The sequence below is a fragment of the Acomys russatus genome, chromosome 20 (genome assembly GCF_903995435.1).
Source record: "Acomys russatus chromosome 20, mAcoRus1.1, whole genome shotgun sequence".
Taxonomy (NCBI): Eukaryota; Metazoa; Chordata; class Mammalia; order Rodentia; family Muridae; genus Acomys; species Acomys russatus.
In genome coordinates this window covers 47,097,845-47,103,855 of record NC_067156.1, presented here as the reverse complement: position 1 = coordinate 47,103,855, position 6,011 = coordinate 47,097,845, and positions in this window count along the sequence as shown.

Here is a 6,011-nt window from a genome sequence, read left to right as displayed (position 1 = left end):
AACTCATTGTTATGACTGTCATGACACGGACCCCGGAAACCATCCACAATTTATCCTCTTAGCAAGTCCCGTGCATCGGCCGTGCTATTCATTTCTAAGTTTGAAGAGTTAGTGATATGTCTATACACTGTGAACATTTAGTATCAATGGTTGAAGACAGGAGATAGTGAACCAACTTGACAAGAGCCATCTGTATTCCGTGTGTACACCAGGGCTTAGATGTGATGTGAAGTGACAAAATACCCCTCAGAGACAGGCCTCTGTGGCCTGCCACTATGTGTTTGTATTAAGTGTCTGATCTTAGAGCCCGTGACGGGAGCAGAAAGGGAGCCGTTCTAGTGACATTGAGAATGGAAGTGGAGGAAATGGAAAACATAACACTCCCTCAATTCTCACGAAACTTCAAAGGTAGATACTAGCACTATTTCTATTTTAGTGAGCAGGAAACCTGGGCTTAGGGAAGCGATTTATTTCCTGTTTTTTCTTGTGTTGGCGGCACAGCTTGTACACATTAGCCCCGTATGGAATACCTTCAGCATATTTTCTAAGATGGTAATAGCTTATTTTATATAAGTGCTTTTCAGTTATATTTTTTTATTATCTTATAAATTATACCACATTATCAGTGAAAGTCTAAAATTTATTAAATTGCATTTATTTATGTTTTTAAAATTGGGGAGGCATTTTATTCAGAAAGCAAAAGTGCAGAGCACATACGGTGCTTAGCGGCCTCCCTGAGGTAGAGCGCTCAAAGGCTCTTTACTCTCCTTGTTTGCCAGGCAAACAGCCTGTGCTAGATTAGTTTCATAGATGAGTTTTGCTCTTAGGAGAAGAAATATTATTATCCAAATAATTTTGCAGTTGTTTTTACATGTTAATAAAGTCTTCGGCCTCATGCGTTAGCAGGGCTTATCACTTAGCTTTTAGTGAGTTTGAATCTGCTTTCCTGGATTACTCCATAGAATCCTAGAGCCTAAGGATGCAGAGAGGCCTCAGATGTGAGCTGACCCCACTTGAAACACTTTGCAGAGGATTGCTTTTGAATAATTCAGTGAGCAATACCTGGTCCCTGGATGAGTAGGGAACCAGGAAGAAGAGACACATTCTCCCCTCTCAGGGCTCAGGGGCTAGGTCCAGGGCCAATGTTTTTTAAAATGTGGTTCTGGATCACTAGAGGAATTGCCTGAGGGATTTAAGATGGGAAATCCGAGTTTGTTTATGTAACTTCCCAAGGCACAAACTGGAATTTCTAGGCAGGGTTTAGGGTTTATACCAGGTTCCTGGGTGACTCCTACACCTTACTGTAGCTGAGAAGAACTGGCTTTTGATCATCACTTTAAAAAAAAAAATTTTTTTTTTCCTGTCTTTGGGCTTGACGCCGGGCACAGAGAGCCTTCTTTCTGCTGTCCTCCAGTAGCATTGCCAAACAATATCTGACATTATGACGTCATTGTACTATGGAATAAGGAGTCTCCCATGGCAGAGAATCAAAACCCCTTGTTAATTTCTTGATAGATTTCTCTCGAATCTCTGAGGGGTCTGCATCCTGTTCTTGTTCACTTCTGTTCTATAGAGGCATAGCTTCCAGGTTCTGAGCACTGGACTTAGCTCTAGAGATCAGTGTTCCAACGGCAGCACTGGCGTCAGTCCCAGGTCACCACTAACCTTAATTTTAACTACATAGCTGATCTGTAAATACATTTTGGGAATACTTCTGGGAAGCCATTTGGTCACCAACAACGTGTGAGTTATTGTTCTGCGGAGGAACTAATGTAGGGGAGATCCTGTGAGTGCCTTCCCTCCTTCGTCTTGCAGAATTCTGTGTTCTTTAGAGGTGGAGCCCTCGAAAGCATCAAGTCCTCTTTGCACACAGTGGTGACCAGCTTGGTAATGTGCTCATGTAGTGTCTTTTCAGCCTTAACTAAGGACACAGGGATCGTGGTTTAGCCTTGCATTCGCCTTGAGCTTTGCTTTTTAGGGTGAGCTTAGGCTTAGCACTGGGACCCAGAGGTAGAATTGTAGATAGATGAAAGGCTAACCACATTTAAAAGACACTGGCCATGTGTTGTGAAAAGCCGGCTCAATTTGCATTCTCATCCAGAGTATTTGAGATGCCCACTTCCTTATTGTTTTGCCAACATAGAATTTCTAATCTGGGTCAGTGATTTTGGCACTCCCTAGCTATGCCCTTTTGAAGGAAAAAAAAAATTATGACTCCAAGTCTTGTTTGAAAACACATAGGTTGGGAAGAATGCTGCTTGTCTTGGTGGTGAAAAAAAGTTACCGTGAGTGGAAAAGCACATTGTAAACTGTGAAGTGCGAGGTGCATAAAAGAACATTTCTCAGACCCCAAGTATGAACATCCTATTGTGATTTCCTCTCAGAAATGTCTCAGAACAAATTCACAGTAACAGAAGGAACTTGGAGCTAGGCTTTGTCCCAGTGAACTTCCAAGCAACTTTTGAGACCCCAGAAAAGGAGTGCGCTATCCCGGCTGGCCACCTGCCAAGGTTGCCTTCCCCACTTGGGGGCTTCCTGCTGGAAAGCAACACTAATCACAGGCTTCCCTGCTTAGAGTCTGCAGGGTCGTGAAAACGTCACTGCAAGTACACAGCAGGGGAAGAAACAGCTCCCCGTCCCTTCTGGGAGCCCCTCACAGGAAATGTGCTGCGGCTGCCTAAGCTCTGTTTCCCAAATGTAAACACGGCAAAGGGCTGCAGGCATGCTGCCATCTAGCAAACCTTCTCCATGTCCCAAACTCTGAATGTTTTCTCTCATAGCATATGTTCCTCACAGGCTTGCACCTCAGACTGTAGTCACATTTTACTAGCACCTACTTGCCTTAGCCAAAAAAATCTGGTAGCTTCTCTCTCTCTCTCTCTCTCTCTCTCTCTCTCTCTCTCTCTCTCTCTCTCTCTCGTTTTATTTTACTTTCTGAATAGTTCTAACTTCTGTCTCTCTTTGTTCTCTCAGCAACTGTTTTCCTTCGGGAGTACTATTGTTTTCCTCCTGGGTTCACTGCTTTTTCTTAACAGCCACCTCAACCTGTCCTCTGCATTGAGCTAGACTGGGCCAGCATGGTGCTGCTCTGGAGAGGTAGAGGCAGGTGGATCACTGGGTGTGGTCAGTATTTCCAGTATTTCCAGACCAGCTAGAATGAGATAGTAAGACCTTGTCTCAAACCAAAACCAAAATCAAAATAAACATTGAGTTAGACTATTCTTTAAAAAAACCACATTTTAATCCTATTTATTTGCTTATGTTCTGTTGTTTGGGTTCCTTCATTGGCTCTCTGTCACCTAAAGACAAACCCTCAACTCTCAGGATAATGGATAAGCCTCTCAGGATCTGGGACCTGCTTGCCTCTTTAGCTTCATCTTCGCAAACCTCACCCTGCTTTCAAGTCCTATGTAACTCTCACTCTGACCCAGGAGTGAGGATATCTGGGTCCTTTTATCCCTCTGAGACCCTGGAAATGCAGTTTCCTCAGGCAGGAACTTTTTTATCTGTTTGTTACTTCCAAAGTCTTTTCCTCTACAAAAACTTACCAAACATTAAAATAGAGGAGTTGATCATGCTTTCCCGTTTCCTACAGCTGTGACCTGTTGGAACAACTTGCATGTGATGTATGTTTAAAACAGATGTGTCTTCTTTCTAAAACATGATCTCTGTGGAGGCCTAAAGGCTTGACCCAGAATAGGTATACAGTAATTTGTATTTGATGACTTTTGAATCTGAACATATGACACACACATGCTACTAAATGTGCTAATATTGTCTGACAGGTATGTATACACGAAACCCCGCAAAGCAGAGGCAGCTCAGCTTTTTTCCTCCGTGCTCTTCGGCTTGCCTACAGTGCTTGGATGTTGCCATTCTGATAGGCTGAGCTTGCATTGTAGTTGCCAACAGTGGAATTTCCTGAGTTTAGGTGGCAACTACCACGAGCCCTTAGCAACAGTGAAGCCCAGGCCCAGGCAGAGGAGCCGAGGGAGAAACGGACCTGGGAGACACCTGGTTTGGTATCTGAGGCTACAGGGCCAGCTTCTTTAGTGATATTTTCAGGCTGCCAAGACCAAGGCAGTGGTTGCATTGGCCCTGACGTTGAAGTTGGTAGATGCCAACCCTAGTCTTGTGGTACAGTAGCCTGGATGTGACTAAGAGTCAACATGAAGCTGGGTGTGTTGGCACACACCTATAATCCCAGCACTCTGGGAGGCAGAGGCAGGTAGATCTCTGTGAATTTGAGGCCAGCCTGGTCTACAAAGGGAGTCTAGGACAGCCAAGGCTACACAGAGAAACCCTGCCTCAAAAAACAAAAACAAAACCAAACAAAATAATCAACACAAACTAACAAGATTCTAGTTCACCCCCCCCTTTTTTTTTTCAGATGGAAAAAGAAGGAGGGGGGCTCAGAAAAAGGACATTTCCATGGGTTAGTTTGTTTTTGAGATAGAGTCTCACCTTGCAGTCTCAGCTGTCCTCAGACTTAGGACCTTTTGCCTCGCAGTGCTGATTGTAGAGGTGTGTACCATATGTGTTTCCCCAAAGGCTTTGTTGTTACAGTTTTTGTTTTCTCTTTCTATACACACAATGCCCTGGTTCATTAGCAATTGGCTAATCAATGTCTGCAACAGAACAAAAACCTAGTTTCACTTTTAGCACTTAAAAGGACTAGGCAATGCAAGAGAAAGCCAGTGAGATCAGCCTGGTCACTGGCCGGGGAAATCTGTTAGGTGACCTCATCCCCAGTCGGAGCACGAGTTCACACTGCTGGAGTGATCTCACCTTGTCTTCAGCTGGAGTTTCTCGAGCACACCTCCAGCCTCATCCTCACGTTTCCCCCTCGTGTTCCTGCTTCTTGATAGACTGACATGAACCCAGTACCAATTCTGTAGGGCACTGGAACGCTTCCTCTGCGTTCTGTTGAGGCAGCAGGGATGTGGGCTTAGCACCCTCTTTCAGTAGAGGGTACAGAGTGTGGCCTCAGGCTAACGGTGGTAGTTGCTGTCTAACAGCTGCTTCAATTTAGGGTAGATCCTGGCTTCTGGAGTGATGGCTCTCATGACATCCCATGGACATGCATTCTTCGATCTGTTTACTCTGCGCTCACACTGATCTGACCCAGCAAAACACAATTTCTTCTCATCTTTAAGTAATTCTTTTCTTTTTTTTTTTTTAGAATGTAGAGTGAGAAATGGAAGGAAGGACCCTCAAAATTTTACATAGAGTGACAGGATATGCCTTCTGAAAGGGATATAGGTTTGAGGAAAGATGGAAGAAAGTAGGGGGTTGAGACAAGTAGATAACAGGGAAAGGGTGTTCTAAACAGAAGCCGATCCAAATCTCAAAGGCTCAAAGGAGCAATAGCAAAGAGGTCAGAGAACTATTAAAGGGTAAAGATGGGGAAAGTCCTTGGGAATGAAGCACCGGAAGTACTGGGGACAGCTTTTGTGGCATCAGGGTTTCTCTGTGTCACCCTGGCTGTCTTGGACTCACTTTGTAGACCAGGCTGGCCTTGTACTCACAGAGATTTGTCTGCCTCTGCCTCCGGAGTGCTGAGATTAACAGTGCTTTTGTGGTGGGATCTTCCAAAGCATTTAAGATACTGGATTTTGCTCTATGGGATTTAGAAACCATTGCATGTGGCTTTGTTTGCTTTTAATGGCTGTGAGAAACACCAAGACGAAAAGACAACTTGGGGATGGAAGGGTAGATTTGACTTCAAGGTCACAGTCCATTATGAAAGGAAGCCAAGCTAGGCCCTCAAGCAGGGCAGGACCCTGGAGCCAGGAACTGAAGCAGAGGTCATGTAATGCTGCTTATGAGCTTGTTCTCCAAGGCTTGCTCAGTCTGGTTTTTTGAATAACTCAGGACCACCTATCCAGGGAAGGCACCATTCACAGTGGACTGGGTCCTCCCACATCAAACACTAAGCAAGAATCTGCTCCACAGGCTTGCCTACAGGATAGTCTGATGGAGGCATCCTCTCAGTTAAGACTCCCTTTCCC